The 18,781-nt window shown below is 41.4% G+C and overlaps 1 long non-coding RNA gene and 1 other non-coding gene across 2 annotated transcripts in view; one reads left to right on the top strand and one right to left on the bottom strand.

The window, feature by feature from the left end:
• Positions 1 to 237: 237 nt before the first annotated feature.
• LOC102131417 (uncharacterized) overlaps positions 238 to 18,781 on the bottom strand; it is a 48,789-nt gene continuing 30,245 nt past the window's right edge. The window contains exons 6-8 of the long non-coding RNA XR_012414930.1: positions 11,664 to 11,757; positions 895 to 1,049; positions 238 to 358 (exon numbers count right to left, since the gene is read on the bottom strand). This is a non-coding gene — a long non-coding RNA (uncharacterized lncRNA). The remainder of the gene's footprint in view (positions 359 to 894; positions 1,050 to 11,663; positions 11,758 to 18,781) is intronic.
• On the top strand, positions 887 to 1,052 carry LOC123574885 (U1 spliceosomal RNA). Its single transcript, XR_006700068.2, has one exon. It is a non-coding gene; the product is annotated as a U1 spliceosomal RNA (small nuclear RNA).

Genomic DNA, 18,781 nt, shown 5'->3' on the forward strand with positions numbered 1-18,781 from the left:
TGACAAAAAGGGAAGTGTGTGTGTGTGTGTGTGTGTGTGTTTGCACGCGCGCGCATGCGTGCACGTGTAGGTGCAGGGTGGGAGAGCATTACAAGATGTACAAGGCAGTGGAATGGATTTTTGCAGGGATTGCTTATAGAATCAGTCAGGTCCTTTGCTTTTAGATACTTCCCATAGCTCTTAGCTGTGCATGACTGGTTCCTCCAGGAGCTCCTGCACTTAGCAGCTAAGAAGGTCTTGCTTGGAGAGATGAGGTACTTGCCTTCACTTACCCACTGAATTTAAAATCCAGTTTAACCCTCTTTGCTTTGTGGGGTTTCCTCACTGTCTTCTAAGCATGTCCTTCCAACGGGTGAAGCTGAAGGAGAAGACCCCAGGAATAGCTTAAGAGCTGAGGGCCACTTTAAGTAGATACTTCTCAGACTTTAAATTATGAAAACAAAACAGAATCAAAGCAAAAGCCACTGGAATAATGACATAATGGCCACACTGGAGTTGTATTTGTCTTCTCCTGAGCAGTAACACTTTAAAGTTGTCTTGAAGGTTGTTGCCTGGTAGCAGAGATTTGGAGGAGGGGAAGGCAAATTTAGAAATATATTCTATGACTAGGGCTGTTTATAGAGAAGGTAAAAGGATGAATTGATAAGGATTCTGTTTTTTCAGAACAGAAGAATTTATAAGGAGTCTTAAGAAACTGACATTTTAAAAACAAAAAAATCAAGTTGTAAAATGCTGCCTTTGCCTTTGCCTTTGCTGGTGGCCTGCTTGGCACAGCGTCTCTGGGCCTCTGCTTAACTTTCCCAGACAGCACAGCACTTTGAAACACTCTCAACACTGAATACAACTAACAAGTTGTTGATAAATCTCTATGTAAAAACCTATTTGGATTCTTACCTGGCAGGGGAGATGCCATGATCAGGAATGCGGTTTTCCCAGGGCGAGGCTCATCTGTTGTACTCCATAGGTGTGCTTACCCCTGTGATTTCCCCAAATGCGGGAAACTCGACTGCATAATTTGTGATAGTGAGGAAGTGCATTCCTGCTTTCTCCTGGGGAAAAAAAAGAAAAAGAAAAAAACTTATTTGGAGTTTAAAATATAATTAATTAAAAATTAATCCTGTGGAGTCATATATCTAGGGGAGACTTTAACGTATCACAGATACTGGGTCTGGATAACCTACAATAGCCCAGTGTCTGTGATGGGTTAGTCTCCCCTTATCACAGATACTGGGTTATTGCAGGTCTGGATTACATAGTGTATTAACAAGAAAAATCAGTATGCCATACGTCCTTGGTGTTCCAAAGGTCAGAACAGTTATAAAATCCTGACTATGGCTTTCTCCATTGCTTCATCAGCTGTTCAGTTACTCACACCTAGCTATTCACAACAAACGAAAGAAGCAACGAAAAACCAAAAACCGTAAAATTTCTTGAAGAACTTGGAAATAAGGTTGACAATGAAAGTTAAACTAGTAAAATCCATATTCAATAAAAGAGATTAATAGACGCCACCCTAAGGAAACATTAATATACTTTCCATTAACAAACCTGAAGAAAGCACTAAGAAGAGTTAGGAAAAGACAGTCAGAGAGCAGGAATTTTAGTCTAGAACTATCCAAGGAGAGAGGCTCTTTGGTAGTGGTGGCAGTGCTGGTGGCACAGGAAGAATGGAAGCAAGTAGACCGGTTGAAGTTTCTGCTATATGCCAGCTGAGAATAGTGATTTGGACTTGGATAAATGGTGGAAGTGAAGGTAGAGTGAAGTAGACAGATTCAAGATTTATTTTGGAGGTAGGATCCATGGAACTTGGTAAAGGGTTAGCTTATGGGAGTTGAGGAGAAGATAGCAGAAAGGCTGACTCCCAGATTTTTGGCATGACTAACTGGATGGATGAAGATACTCTCAGCTGAGATTTGTTGAGGAGCACATTTGGGGAAAATATCAAACGTGTAATTTTGGGTAGGCCAAGTTTGAGATGGTGTCTTTGTCTATTTTATGTTGCTGTAAAGGAATATCTGAGGCTGGGTAATTTATAAAGGAAAGAGGTTTATATGGCTTATGGTTCTGCAGGCTATACAATAAGCATGGTGCCAGCATCTGCTCAGCTTCTGCCGAGGGGCTGCAGGTTGCCTCCACTATTGGCAGAAGGGAAGGGGGAAGGAGAGTGAGCATGTGCTGAGATCACGCGGTGAGAGAGGAAGCAAGAGAGAGCAGGGAGGTGTTAGGCTCTTTTTACCAACCAGGTTTCCTGGAAAATAACAACCAGCATAATAGAGTGAGAACTCCGTCCCTTTACCTGCCCCACCAACCCACCCAGGAGGGCATTAATCCATTCATGAGAGGTCACCCTCCCTGACCCAAATATTTCCCATTAGGCCCCACTTCCAACATTGGGATCAAATTCCAACATGAGGCTTGGGGAGACAAACATCCAAACTATAACATTCTGCCCCTTTCCCCCCAAACTCATGTCCTTCTCACATGCAAAATGCATTCTACCCCAATAGTCCCAAAAGCCTTAACTTGTCCCAACATCAGCTTAAAAGTCTGAAGTCCAAAGTCTCATCTGAGACTCAGCGCAAATTCCTTCCAGCTATGAGCCTGTAAAATCAAAAACAAGTTATTTAATTCTCAGATGCAATAGTTGTACAGGCATTAGGTAAACATTTTCATTCCCCAAAGGAGAAATTGGCCAAAGAAAGGTCACAGGCCCATGCAAGTCTGAAACCCAGTAGGGCAGACAGGCAGACATTAAATCTTAAAGCTCCAAAATACACTTTGACTCCATGTCCCGCATTCTGGGCACACTGGTTTGAGGGATGGGCTCCCAGTGCCTCAGACAGCCCTACCCCTATGGCTTTGCTGAGCGCTGCTTACATGGCTGCTCTTATGGGTGGGTTGGAGTGGAGTGCCTGAGGCTTTCACAGACTGAGGTGCAGATGGGAGTGGGAGCCATATTGGGATGGAATCATTCATCCAGTTATTCAGCAACTATGTAATAAGTGTCTATGACATGCTGGTACAAGGTGCCGGGGATACAATGAATAAGACAGACACAATCTCCCCTTTAGGGGAGGAGAAGCCATTAAGCAGATAATTGTAGAAGTAATGACTGAAACACAATTATGGTAAGGGCTATGAAGGAAAAGAAAAGAAAACCATGAAAGTGTGTAGCAGAGGAATCTAGTCTAGCTCGAAAGCAAGGGAAGTTTGCCCTGAGGGAGTGATAGCTAAAGCTGTACTTGAGAGTTTTGAGTTTTGACAGCCGTAAGTCTAGGGAGGGAGACAGTATGTTCCAGGCGGAAGGAACCACAAACGTGGAGTCCAAGAGGGAGAGACCATCATGAAAAGTCAGCAGTGTGGCAGAATCCCAGTGAACAAGGGGAGAGTGGCACAAAACAACAAAAACAACAACGGCAACTAGAGCCTGGCAAGTGACCCAACCCAGGGGTTCACATAGATCCTCCAGTGTTTTACACTGTAGGAAATGCCAGGGTGCAAGAAGAAAGGTAGTGAGGAGGCCTATGGCTGAAGACCTTAAGGCAAAAGCTGGAAAAGTATACTTCTGTAAGGTGAGGAGTTCACTCTGAGGTACAAAGTCTATTTTTTTTTCAAGCAAAAAATAATCGAATAGCACTGACTTTTATTCATTCATGTTAAGTCACCTGAAATGATACCTGTTGCATTTAAATGCTCATTAATAATGTAAAAGACTTAACAAATCCATTTCAATGGATATTCAATATTCCACTTAGATAAGTCACACAGCCTCAAGACAACTCATATAACGTATATAAACAGAGATAAATACCCCCTCCCCGTCAGATAATTTATTCAGCATGTTAGAGCAGTGAAGAATGGTTTTAGTCTTATAACCAAGTTAGAGTGAAGACACTGGCCACATAATACACATGCTCCATTTTTAAAACAATTCTGAGTCTTGGGCAACTGTTCTCTTGAAACCTTACAGTTTCTAAAAGCAGTTATTGTCCAAAGCTGGGAGAACTTAAGTCTTCTCAAATGAGCATGTGAATGAATGGAGGGAGGTAAACAAAAAATAAAATTTTAAAAGATGAGGTCTGATATGGGAGCAGCTGGATAAGAAACTAAAAAAGGGGCATGGTGGCTCATGCCTATAATCCCAGCACTTTGAGAGGCCAAAGCAGGCAGATCACTTGAGCTCAGGAGTTCAAGACCAGCCTGGGCAGCATAGTGAAACCCTGTCTCTACAAAAAAATAAATAAATGAATACAGAAATACAAAAATTAGTCAGGTGTGGTAGCACATGCCTGTAATCCCAGCTACTTGGATGGCTGAGGCAGGAGAATCGCTTGAACCTGGGAGGCAGAGGCTGCAATCAGTGGATAAAGAGAGAGAGAGAGAGAGAGAGAGAGGAAGGGCGGAAGGTAAAAAGGAATATCAATTTAAAGTTTATTTCAGCTATAATGCAGGTTATTCTGACATTCCTCACATGGCATACTTCTAAGTCAATTCTTGAGATATTCTGTTGTGTTTATCTCTGTCTGTTTATATAAAAAGGCACAGTGAGACATTTCTAAGCATGGCAAGATCTCAAGAAATATTGTTTCCATGAGCCTTCCTTGAGGAAACTGCTAGAAGATGAACTTACACCAACCAAGAAATAAATGGGGAAACTATGGCAAAAAGAGAGGTCATCAAGAGCAAGACAGGGAGAAGACGAGAAAATACTCTAATTTCATTATTTAGTTATATTAGGGGATTGATAGATAATGCCTAAAAGAGGAAGATTAAGTGTATAAATTACAAAGACAATCACTAAAACAAAAATATAACCTTTCCAGATTTTCAGAAAAAATAAAATCAAGTACCACAGCATCAGAATTTTTAGGAATCTATGAAATAATAGAAGGCATCATATAAAATTATATATATTATATTAATAATTAAGACCAAGAATGTCAATTTGATAAATATAAATGTGCTAAGCTAATGTATTAAAATAAAAGAAATTTCAGCCAGGCATGGTGACTCACACCTGTAATCCTAGCACTTTGAGAGGCTTAGGCAGGAGGATCATTTGAGCCCAGGAGTTCATGACCACCCTGGGCAACATAGTGAGACCCCATCACTATTTTTTATTTTAAAAATAGGCCGGGCGCAGTGGCTCAAGCCTGTAATCCCAGCACTTTGGGAGGCCGAGACGGGCGGATCACGAGGTCGGGAGATCGAGACCATCCTGGCTAACATGGTGAAACCCCGTCTCTACTAAAAAATACAAAAAACTAGCCGGGCGAGGTGGCGGGCGCCTGTAGTCCCAGCTACTGGGGAGGCTGAGGCAGGAGAATGGCGTAAACCCGGGAGGCGGAGCTTGCAGTGAGCTGAGATCCAGCCACTGCACTCCAGCCTGGGCAGCAGAGCGAGACTCCGTCTCAAAAAAAAAAAAAAAAAAATACAAACTGAAAGTCAAATAAAATAAAATAAATTTGGATTAAATCATAAAGCAAAATCCAACTCTATGCTGTATACAAGGGATCCAAAACAACATCAAACAGAAATCTTTACAAATGTAAATTAGAAGAAAGCAATGGTTATAATTTTTTTTGTTTTTGTTTTTTTCTCTTTCTTCCTTTTTATTTTCTATTACACTTTAAATTCTAGGGTACATGTGCACAACGTGCAGGTTTGTTACATAGGTATACATGTGCCATGTTGGTTTGCTGCACTCATCAACTCGCCATTTACATTAGGTGTTTTTCCTAAGGCTATCCCTCCCCCAGACCCCCACTCCCCGACAGGCCCCAGTGTGTGATGTTCCCTGCCCTGTGTCCATGAATTCTCATTGTTCAACTCCCACCTATGAGTGAGAATATGAGGTGTTTGGTTTTCTGTCCTTGTGATAGTTTGCTGGGAATGATGGTTTCCAGCTTCATCCACGTCCCTGCAAAGGACATGAACTCATCCTTTTTTATGGCTGTATAGTATTCCACGGTGTATATGTGCCACATTTTCTTAATCCAGTCTATCATTGATGGACATTTGGGTTGCTTCCAAGTCTTTCCTATTGTGAATAGTGCCACAATAAATATACATGAGCATATGTCTTTATAGTAGCATGATTTATAATCCTTTGTGTACATACCCAGTAAGCAGATCACTGGGTCAAATGGTATTTCTAGTTCTAGATCCTTGAGGAATCACCACGCTGTCTTCCACAAAGGTTGAACTAATTTACACTCCCTCCACAAAGGTTGAACTAATTTACACTCCCACCAACATTGTAAAAGCATTCCTATTTCTCCATATCCTCTCCAGTATCTGTTGTTTCCTGACTTGTTAATGATCGCCATTCTAACTGGTGAGAGATGGTATCTCATTGTGGTTTTGATTTGCATTTCTCTGATGACCAGTGACAATGAGCATTTTTTTCATGTGTCTGTTGGCTGCATAAATGTCTTCTTTTGAGAAGTATCTGTTCATATCCTTTGCCCACTTTTTAATGGGGTTGTTTTTTTTCTTGTAAATTTGTTTAAGTTCTTTGTAGATTCTGGATATTAGCCCTTTGTCAGATGGGTAGATTGCAAAAATTTTCTCCCATCCTGTAGGTTGCCTTTTCACTCTGATGGTAGTTTCTTTTGCCATGCAGAAGCTCTTTAGTTTAATTAGATCCCATTTGTCTATTTTGGCTTTTGCTGCCATTGCTTTTGGTGTTTTAGTCATGAAGTCCTTGCCCATGTCTATGTCCTGAATGGTACTGCATAGGTTTTCTTCTAGAGTTTTTATGGTTTTAGGTCTTATATTTAAGTATTTAATCCATTTTGAGTTAATTTTTGTATATGGTGTAAGGAAGGAATCCAGTTTCAGCTTTCTACATATGGCTAGCTAGTTTTCCCAGCACCATTTATTAAATAGGGAATCCTTTCCCCATTGCTTGTTTTTGTCAGGTTTGTCAAAGATCAGATGGTTGTAGATGTGTAGTATTACTTCAGAGGCCACTGTTCTGTTCCATTGGTCTTTATATCTGTTTTAGTACCAGTACCATGCTGTTTTGGTTACTGTAGCCTTGTAGTATAGTTTGAAGTCAGGTGGTGTGATGCCTTGTGCTTTGTTCTTTTTGCTTAGGATTATCGCGGCTATGTGGGCTCTTTTTTAGTTCCATATGAATTTTAAAGTAGTTTTTTCCAATTCTGTGAAGAAAGTCATTGGTAGCTTGATGGGGATGGCATTGAATCTATAAATTACTTTGGGCAGCATGGCCATTTTCATGATATTGATTCTTCCTATCTATGAGCATGGAATATTCTTCCATTTGTTTGTGTCCTCTTTTATTTCATTGAGCAGTAGTTTGTAGTTCTCCTTGAAGAGGTCCTTCACATCCCTTGTGAACCTGGATTCCTAGGTATTTTATTCTCTTTGTAGCAATTGTGAATGGGAGTTCACTCATGATTTGGCTCTCTGTTTTTCTGTTATTGGCGTATAGGAATGCTTGTGATTTTTGCACATTGATTTTGTATCCTGAGACTGCTGAAGTTGCTTATCAGCTTAAGGAGATTTTGGGCTGAGATTATGGAGTTTTCTAAATATACATTCATGTCATCTACAAACAGGGACAATTTGACTTCCTCTTTTCCTAATTGAATACCTTTATTTCCTTCTCTTGCCCGATTGCCCTGGCCCGTCTTCCAACACTATGTTGAGTAGGAGTGGTGAGAGAGGGCATTCTTGTCTTGTGCTGGTTTTCAAAGGGAATGCTTCCAGTTTTTGGCCATTCAGTATGATATTGGCTGTGGGCTGTCATAACTAGCTCTTAATATTTTGAGATACATTCCATCAATACCTAGTTTATTGAGAGTTTTTAGCATGAAGGGCTGTTGAATTTTGTCGAAGGACTTTTCTGCATCTATTGAGATAATCATGTGGTTTTTGTCGTTGGTTCTGTTTATGTGATGGATTATGTTTATTAATTTGCTTATGTCGAATCAGCCTTGCATCCCAGGGATGAAGCTGAGTTGATAGTGGTGGATAAGCTTTTTGATGTGCTTCTGGATTCTGTTTGCCAGTATTTTACTGAGGATTTTTGCATCAATGTTCATCAGGGATATTGGTCTAAATTTCTCTTTTTTTGTTGTCTCTGCCAGGCTTTGGTATCGGGATGATGGTGGCCTCAAAAAATGAGTTAGGGAGGATTCCCTCTTTTTCTATTATTGGGAATAGTTTCAGAAGGAATGGTACCAGCTCCTCTTTGTACCTCTGGTAGAATTCAGCTGTGAATCCGTCTGGTCCTGGACTTTTTTTTTTTGGTTGATAGGCTATGAATTATTGCCTCAATTTCAGAACCTGTTATTGGTCTATTAAGAGATTCAACTTCTTCCTGGTTTAGTCTTGGGAGGGTGAGTGTGAACAAGAACTTATCCATTTCTTCTAGATTTTCTAGTTTATTTGCGTAGAGGTGCTATAGTATTCTCCGATGGTAGTTTGTATTTCTGTGGGATCGGTGGTGATATCCCCTTTATCATTTTTTATTGCGTCTATTGATTATTCTCTCTTTTCTTTATTAGTCTTGCTAGCGGTCTATCTATTTTGTTGATCTTTTCAAAAAACCAGCTCCTGGATTCATTGATTTTTTTGAAGGGTTTTGTGTCTCTATCTCCTTCAGTTCTGCTCTGATCTTAGTTATTTCTTGCCTTCTGCTAGCTTTTGAATTTGTTTGCTCTTGCTTCTCTAGTTCTTTCAGTTGTGGTGATAGGGTGCTGATTTTAGATCTTTCCTGCTTTCTCTTGTGGGCATTTAGTGCTATAAATTTCCCTCTACACACTGCTTTAAACGTGTCCCAGAGATTCTGGTACATTGTGTCTTTGTTCTCACTGGTTTCAAAGAACATCTTTATTTCTGCCTTCATTTCGTTATTTACCCAGTAGTCATTCAGGAGCAGGTTGTTCAGTTTCCATGTAGTTTTGCAGTTTTGAGTGAGTTTCTTAATCCTGAGTTCTAGTTTGTTTGCACTGTGGTCTGAGAGACAGTTTGTTGTGATTTCTGTTCTTTTACATTTGCTGAGGAGTGTTTTACTTCCAACTATGTGGTCAATTTTGGAATAAGTGTGATGTAGTGCTGAGAAGAATGTATACTCTGTTGATTTGGGGTGGAGAGTTCTGTAGATGTCTATTAGGTCTGCTTGGTGCAGAGCTGAGTTCAAGTCCTGGATATCCTTGTTGGCCTTCTGTCTCGTTGATCTGTCTAATGTTGACAGTGGGGTGTTAAAGTCTCCCATTATTATTTTATGGGAGTCTAAGTCTCTTTGTAAGTCTCTAAGGACTTGCTTTATGAAACTGGGTGCTCCTGTATTGGGTGCATATATATTTAGGATAGTTAGCTCCTCTTGTTGAATTTATTCCTTTACCATTATGTAATGGCCTTTTTTGTCTCTTTTGATCTTTGTTGGTTCAAAATCTGTTTTATCAGAGACTAGGATTGCAAGCCCTGCTTTTTTTTGCTTTCCCTTTGCTTGGTAGATCTTCCTCCATCCCTTTATTTTGAGCCTATGTGTCTCTCTGCATGTGAGATTGGTTTCCTGAATACAGTACACTGATGGGTCTTGAGTCTATCCAATTTGTCAGTCCGTGTCTTTTAATTGGGGCATTTATCCCTTTACATTTAAGGTTAATATTGTTATGTGTGAATTTGATCCTTTCATTATGATTTTAACTGGTTATTTTTCCCATTAATCGATGCAGTTTCTTCCTAGCATCTTTAAAATTTGGCATGTTTTTGCAGTGGCTGGTACTGGTTGTTCTTTTCCATGGTTAGTGGTTCCTTCAGGAGCTCTTCTAAGGCAGGCCCTGTGGTGACAAAAGCATTTGCTTGTCTGTAAAGGATTTTATTTCTCTTTCACTTATGAAGCTTAGTTTAGTTGAATATGACATTCTGGGTTGAGAATTATTTTCTTTAAGAATGCTGAATATTGGACCCCACTCTCTTCTGGCTTGTAGAGTTTCTGCTGAGAGATCTGGTGTTAGTTTGATGGGCTTCCCTTTGTGAGTAACCCTACCTTTCTCTCTGGCTGCCCTTAATATTTTTTCCTTCATTTCAACCTTGGTGAATCTGACAATTGTGTGTTTTGGGGTTGCTCTTCTCGAGGAGTATCTTTGTTGTGTTCTCTATATTTCCTGGATTTGAATGTTGGCCTGTTGGGGAAGCTTGGGGAAGTTCTCCTGGATAATATCCTGAGGAGTGTTTTCTAACGTGGTTGCATTCTCCCCGTCACTTTCAGGTACTTTCAGGTCACAATCAAATGCAGATTTGATCTTTTCACATAGTCCCATATTTCTTGGAGGCTTCATTCATTTATTTTCACTCTTTTTTCTCTAATCTTGTCTTCTCGTTTTGTTTCATTAATTTGATCTTCAATCACTAATATTCTTCCTTCCACTTGATCGAATCAGCTATTGAATCTTGTGCATGCATCATGAAGTTCTCGTGCTGTGGTTTTCAGCTCCATCAGGTCATTTCAGGTCTTCTCTACACTGTCTATTCTAGTTAGCCATTCATCTAACCTTTTTTCAAGGTTTTTAGCTTCCTTGCGATGGGTTAGAACATCCTCCTTTAGCTGGAGAAGTTTGCTTTTACCAACCTTCTGAAGCCTACTTATGTCAACTCATCAAACTTATTGTCCATCCAGTTTTGTTCCATTGCTGGCGAGGAGCTGCGATCCTTTGGAGGAGAAGAGGCGCTCTGGTTTTTGAAATTTTCTGCTTTTCTGGTTTCTCCCCATCTTTGTGGTTTTATCTACCTTTGGTCTTTGAAGTTGGTGACCTACAGATGGGGATTTGGTGTGCACGTCCTTTTTGTTGATGTTCATGTTATTCCTTTCTGTTTGTTAGTTTTCCTTCTAACAGGCCCCTCAGCTGCAGGTCTGTTGGAGTTTGCTGGAGGTCCACTGCAGACACTGTTTGCCTGGGTATCAACAGCGGAAGCCGCAGAACAGTGAATATTGCAGAACAGCTATTGATGCCTGATCCTTCCTCTGGAAGCTTTGTCCCAGAGGGGCACCCACCTGTATGAGGTTTCAGTCGGCCCCTACTGGAGGTGCCTCCCAGTCCGGCTACACAGGGGTCAGAGACCCACTTGAGGAGGCAGTCTGTCTGTTCTCAGAGCTCGAACACTGTGCTGGGAGGACCACTGCTCTCTTCAGAGCTGTCAGACACGGACATTTAAGTCTGCAGAAGTTGTCTGCTGCCTTTTGTACAGCTATGCCCTGCCCACAGAGGTAGAGTCTAGAGAGACAGTTGGCCTTGCTGAGCTGCGGTGGGCTCCACCCAGTCCCAGCTTCCTGGCCGCTTTGTTTACCTACTTAAGCCTCAGCAATGGCAGATGTCCCCCTCCCCACCAGGCTGCAGCCTCACAGGTCCATCTCAGACTGCTGCGCTAGCAGTGAGCAATGCTCTGTGGGCATGGGACCTACAGAGCCAGGCACGGGAGGGAATTTCCTGGTCAGTTGGTTGCTAAGACTGTGGGGAAAACGCAGTATTTTGGTGGGAGTGTACTTGTTCCTCCAGGTACAGTCTGTCATGGCTTCCCTTGGCTAGGAAAGGGAAATCCCCCAACCCCTTGTGCTTACGGGGTAAGGCGATACCCCACCCTGCTTCTGCTTGCCCTCTGTGGGCTGCACTCACTGTCCAACCAAGTACCTCAGCTGGAAATGCAGAAATCATCCATCTTCTGTGTCAGTCTCGCTGGGAGCTGCAGACTGGAGCTGTTCCTATTCAGCCATCTTGGAAACAACTGCAATGGTTATAATTTTAACATCAGGCAAGGCTAACATCGGGACAAACAAGTATTAAGGGGCACAAATAAATAATCTATAATGATAAAAAAATGCAGTTCACAAGTTACAATGTTATGAATACCTCAGCACCAAATAACTTAGCACCAATATGAATATTAATTAAAACATAAAATCACAGGATGTACAAGAAAAAATGGAAGCACTATAGTAGAAGCCAAAATGACAGAGAAGGGCTAAATAGCAAAATTAATATCAGATAAAACTTGCTACTCAAGAAAGAGAATACACTCTTTTTAAAATTATCTGTGGATAATTCACAAAAATTGACCATGTATTAGGCCAAAATGAAAATATTTGTGAGGTATAAACTATAGAAATAGTACAGATAACATTGTCTAAATACAAGGAAATAAAAAAGAAGAGAAGAGCCAGGTGCAGTAGCTCATTCCTATAATCCCAGCACTTTGGGAGGCCAAGGCTGGTGGATCCCTTGAACCCAGGAGTTCAAGACCAGCCTGGGCAACAAGGTGAAACCCTGTCACTACCAAAGATATATATATATATACACAAAAAAGAGAAGAGAACACTTTATAACTTGTTTTATGAGGCCAGCATAACCTTGATATCCAAAACAGACAAGGATATTACGAGAAAGGAAAATTACAGACTGATCTCTCTCATCAATATAGATGCAAACATTCTGAACAAAATATTAGCAAATCTAACTGTATTAATACATTCAAAGCATGTATAGGTTTTTTGTTTGTTTGTTTGTTTTTTGAGATGGAGTTTCACTCTTGTTACCCAGGCTGGAGTGCAATGGCACGATCTTGGTTCACCACAACCTCTGGCTCCCAGGTTCAAGTGATTCTCCTGCCTCAGCCTCCCAAGTAGCAGGGATTACAGGCATGTATCACCACGCCCAGCTAATTTTTTGTATTTTGTAGTAGAGACAGGGTTTCTCCATGTTGGTCAGGCTGGTCTCGAACTCCCGACCTCAGGTGATCTGCCCTGGACTCCCAAAGTGCTGGGATTACAGGTGTGAGCCACCATGCCCGGCCAAGCATGTATAGTTTTTAAAAGCTCAATAACATGATCTGATGTGCAGTCAGGTTTAAACCACTGTTGTATATGATACAAGATGTCATCATCACAGACCATAATTGTAAATTCCCAGTTGAATTATCAAGTTAGAAGCTTGACTTTTCCCAGTCACTTCAGCATTATGTAGGAAAAGACTGAACTTTAAAATCGGACTGATCAGGGATGGAATCATAATCCTTTTTTTTTTTTTTTTTAGACGGAGTCTCCCTCTATTGCCCAGGCTGGAGTGCAGTGGAGCGATCTGGGCTCACTGCAAGCTCCATCTTCTGGGTTCACGCCATTCTCCTGCCTTAGCCTCCTGAGTAGCTGGGACTACAGGCGCTCACCACCATGCCCAGCTAATTTTTTTTGTATTTTTAGTACAGACGGGGTTTCACTGTGTTAGCCAGGATGGTCTCCATCTCCTGACCTCACGATCTGCCTGCCTCGGCCTCCCAAAGTGCTGGGATTACAGGCGTGAGCCACTGTGCCTAGCCAGAATCACAGTTCTTAGAATTTACAGGCTATGTGATTTTGGACAAGTTACCAAACCTGTTAGTGTCAGTTTTTTTCAGAGGTAAAATAAGAATAACACTAACTCTCTGTAATGTTCATTTGTGGAATTAAAGACACAGTATTTATACAGGGAATATGTTGGGATGACACCCCAAAGTATCCCTAAAACTTAGAATAAAATCAATGGGAAACAAATAAAAAGGATGAGGTTAGACACCGCAGACATGACACAGCCAAAGAGATTGTTGGATTATTTGTGGGTGTGTACTAGTCTCAGCAACACCCAGATCAAATTTAAATGGCCTGGGTATATTGTCTTCTTTGGAAAATAGGAACTGGACTGCACTGGATTAGATTAAGTCTAAACCAAATCAGTTGCATAATAACATAGGAAGAAAACAATGTGCCAATCCCCACAGTAGGGACACCCTAACAACAGACATGGAGGCATCAGGCCACTGAAACAGGGTGGCATCAGCCACATCAGCCATTAGAACCATGGAGCTTTCCCCCCACCCCACCCCTGAGGTTTCATGCTCACTGGGCCACCTTCTGGTGACATTTTTACAGATGTGCCTATGGAAAGGGGATGACATGATGAGCCAACAAGCGCATCCCTCAAATCCCCTAGAGCGGTATCAGTGGAAATCTAAAAGCCCTAGGACTGGGACCTTGGCCACCTCACTGCCCTTAGTGCCTGGGTGATGCTGGAGAGGATATTTGTAAGCCTCCATCTTTTTCTCCCATCCCAGTCTAGTCAGTTTATATGGCAATGAGGTGAGGAAAGGAAGCTTTGGTGATTCAGGTTTCTGGGGTGGCCACTACATGATTCATCAACGACAAGACTGCGATGATGATTTCTCAGACTTAGCAAATGCTAGCACTTATCCCTCCTGAAGTAAAGCAGGTCCATTAGGAGATGGTTTTTAATATGGCCACTTCTGGTATCTTTCATTTTTCAGAGAAAATCTTATATAACTAAAACTCCTTCTCTTCTCCTTCCTTAGTGCTGCGCCCTTCTTTGCTTCTTTCACCTCCCAGAATGCAGTCTGAACTTCAATCACTTCCACTGCCTCCCTTTTCCTCCACACTACCCTTTTTCCCATGGTCATTCAGAATACTTGTCATTGATCCTGTGGAGATCTCTTTCTCCACAGTTCATTTCCCAGTTTCGCTTTCTCCTACTGAATGATGTCCATCTCCTACCCATTCCCAGGATATGCTGAGTTTAACCACAGTCCATCATGTCGGAAAGACTAGTACGTACCGCATGAACGAAACGCTGTTTATTTTTCATGGAATAAAATGTAATGTTTTCCTGAAGGGTTGTTGTAATCTCCATCTCTACCAGACCAACAGACAGGCTGACCTTTAGAAGGTAAAACTAAACTTCTTCCTTTTCAACTCACCCCTCTCACCATGTCAGTCTCTAGGGGTTGGCAAGTAAGGAGGTAGAGCTGGTTCTGTTTCATCAATATTCTTTGTTGTTCTGTTTGATCAGTATTCTTTGCACTTAATGATGCTTATGTGCTCCAGCTTTGGCAGTTAAATCAACACCATTAATTTTGTTTTCAGTATGTGCAGAGCACCAAACCACAAGAGAAAGTGCATGACAGACAGACTCCTTGTCCTGAAAGAGATGACACTCTATGGGGAAGGACCACCCCTACTCCAAGAATACATACAACAACTCAAATGATTGAAATGGAAAAGTAGGGTGAGAGTTAGCCTTACCACAAGTGCAGTCATAGGTGTGCTCCCCAAATCAGCCTGTATGGAGGCGAAGAGCATGGGCTCTGCCACTTGCCCTCTGATTTTAGGCAACTGCTTAAGCTCTCTAAGCCTCTTTCTTCTCTGTAAGATAGGATACCCACAGTCTCTGCTTCCTAGTGTTGTAGTGAGGATTAATTAGCACCTAAAAAGTGCTTAGCACAGTGATAATAATAGCTAATTTCTTAAGCATTTACTTTATACCAGTGTGGCAGCTAAATAATGGCCCCCAAAGATATCTAGGTGCTAATCCCTAGAATCTGTGTTACCTTATATCGAAAAGGGGTCTTTGCAGATGTTATTAAGTATCTTGAGATGGGGAAATTATCTTGGATCACCTGGGTGGATCTAAATGTAATCACAAATGTCCTTATAAGAGGGAGATAGACGGAGTAATCTAGGAAGGGTTTTACTGAGGAGGGCAGCAATGTGATGATGGAAACCAGATGCTATGCTGCTGGCCTTTGAGATGGAGGAAGGTGCCACCTTCATTCTAACCTAATATAAAAATCCAGATTTATAAAACAAGTCAGTGAAAAGATACTTATTTTTTCCTCGTTGCAACTTCTTGCACTCTGGACCCTGGGTTACGGGGTCATGGGATTGGTTATGGGTTTGGGAGAAAGCTGAGGCTTGAGGCTCTTCGGGCCTCTCCCTGGCCTAGAATGAAGTGGGTCAGTAAGGTTCTGCACATGTGAGTACAGGGTGTGGTGTGTGGTGAAGCCTAGTGAGGATGGCAGATTAGTAAGTATGATCCCTGGATACACCTCCCCACCATCAATGAGGAGATGGGAAGAGGTGAGAGTTGGATGAACCAATACAAGGGAATTCTTTAGAATAGTGCCTGGCTGTACTCATTTCCTATGGCTGCTGTTATAAATTACCACAAACTTGGTGGCTAAAAACAATACACATTCATTCTCTCACAGTTCTGGATGTCAGAAGTCTGAAATCAGTGTCACTGAGCCAAAATCCAAGTGTCTGCAAAGCCAAGCTCCTTCCAGAGGCTCTAGAGGAGAATCTGTTTATTTCCCTTTTCCAGAATCTAGAGTTGCATTCTTGGGCGTAGCATCTTGTTTCAGTCGTCACCTTGCCACCTTTTTCTGTATATAATAAGTCACCTAGGCAAGCAGTATGCTAACTGATTAATGATCAAAAGCTTAGTTGCTATTATGGAAGACGCTACTAGACCGGCTCCTTATCATTGCCGTCCCGAAGCTATTTGTGTCTTCAAGGCAGCTGCTTGAAAGAAACACAAAAAACAAACCAACACCCTGTCACATTTGTCCTTGTGGCCTGAGTCACAGAGAAACACAGAATGGAGAGAACCAAGTTTCCTATCTGTGACCTGACTCTGCCATAGCCTAGACCCAAGTGATGCCTATAGCACTCCCAAAGTCCCTGGGAGTTTGGATCCAGGTCAGGACTGGTAAATACCAGTGGGACTGGGTCCCGGCTCAGTATCAAGATCTATCTGTTTCCCCCAAGGGTTTTCCAAATTTCCTAGAGTACCTGAGCCTGGGGAACAGACTTTAGAACAACACTGTCCAACAGAAGTACAGAGGTCTCTTGGGATATGCAGAGGATTGGTTTCAGGACACCTCCAAAACAGCTACCAAAATCCACGATGCTCAAGTCCCTTATATCAAATGGTGTAGTATGTGCTTATAACCTACACACATCCTACCGTATATTTTAAATCATCTCTAGATTACTTATAATACCTAAGACAATGTAATTGCTTTGTAAATCCTTCTTATATTTTTAAAATTTATTTTTATTGTTGTATTATGATTTTTTTCCCAGATATATTTGATCCACAGTTGGTTGAATCCACAGATGCAGAACCCAGAGATATGAAGGGCCAACTGTATGTGGGCCATGTACAGTTTAATTTATTGATTTCTTTTTTTTAGTATCAGAGTCTCGCTCTGTCACCCAAGCTGGAATGCAGTGGTACAATCATAGCTCATTGCAACTTTGAACCCATGGGCTCAAGTGATCCTCTTCCCTCAGCCTCCCGTGCAGCTGGGACTACAAGGATGCATCACCACACTCAACTAATTATTTATTTTTTTTGTAGAGATGAGGGTCTACACCTTACATTGTCCAGGGTGTACGTAACTTTTTAAATGGTCTAGTAGCCACATTAAAAAAGTAAAAAAAAAAAAAAAAAAAAGAGGTGAAATTAATTTCAACAATATATTTTATTTAAACCAATATATCCTAAATATTATTTTAACATGTAATCAACATGAAAATTATTCTGTTTTTGGCTGGGCACGGTGGCTCACACCTGTAATCCCAGCACTTTGGGAGGCCGAGGCGGGCAGATCACTTGAGGTCAGGAGTTTGAGACCAGCCTGACCAACATGGCAAAACACCACCTCTACTAAAAATACAAAATTAAAACAAAAAATAAAAATAAATTAAATAAATACAAATACAATACAAAAATTAGTTGGGCATGGTGGCAGATGCCTGTAATCCCAGCTGCTCGGGAGGCTAAGGCACGAGAATCACTTGAACCTGAGAGGCATGAGGTTGCAGTGAGCAGAGATGATGCCACTGTACTCCAGCCTGGGTGACGGAGTAAGACTCTGTCTCATAAAATAAAAATAAAAATGATTCTGTTTTTGTGCCAAGTCTTCACAGTCCAGGGTGTATTTCACACTTAATACATCTCAGTTCACACTGGCCACATTTCAAGTGCCCGCTAGCTGCATTTTGCGATATTAGACAGCATAAGTCTACAGCAACTTGACTTGCCTGCTCCTACCCACTCTACCTCGCACTCTCATCAAATGCCGAGACGGTGCCAGGGATTTGATGAGAGGTGGGCCAGAAAAGCTCAGGGGGATATTTTTTTTTTTAATAAGTCAATAAAATATGTTGCCCAGGTTGGCCTCAAGCAATCCTCCTGCCTGGGCCACCCAAAGTGCTGGGAACCTGTAAAGGTGTGAGCCACCATGCCCGGCTACTTTTTTTTTTTTTTTAACAAATCATTGTTGCATATATTTATGGGGTACAATGTGATGTTTTAATATATGTATCCAATGTGGCATGATGAAATCAAGCTGATTAACATATCCATCACTTCACTTACCTATTATTTTTATAGTGAGACATTTGAAATTTACTCTTAGCTATTTTGAAATATATAATATATTACCATTGACTATAGTCACCCTCACGTGCAATGGATCTCAAAACCCATTCCTCCTGTCTATCTGAAATTTTGTACCCTTTAATCAACAATTCCCCATTCTCTCCCTCCCCATCTTCCCCTAAGCCTCTGTTAACCATTGTTCTACTTTCTACTTCCATGAGTTCAACTTTATTAGATTCCACATATAAGTGAGATCATGTGGTATTTATGTTTCTGTGCCTGGCTTATTTGACTTAGCATAAAGACCTCCAGATTCATCTATGTTGTTGCTGGAAACGACAGGATGTCCCCCTTTCGGGGACCTTGTTATTGTCATCATGGTGATGCTATGAGTCCACCAGAACACAACATGGTTCTTCTGAACCATCCTGATTTTTTCCAATGTCCCTCTTTTCTGCTCTGCAGAAACCAAGGACTAGCACTCTCAGAGAATTTGACCTGTATGTTATTCTAGCACTGACTTCACTTTGCCTTACAGTCAG

Source organism: Macaca fascicularis, chromosome 7 (assembly GCF_037993035.2).
Source record: "Macaca fascicularis isolate 582-1 chromosome 7, T2T-MFA8v1.1".
Classification (NCBI taxonomy): Eukaryota; Metazoa; Chordata; class Mammalia; order Primates; family Cercopithecidae; genus Macaca; species Macaca fascicularis.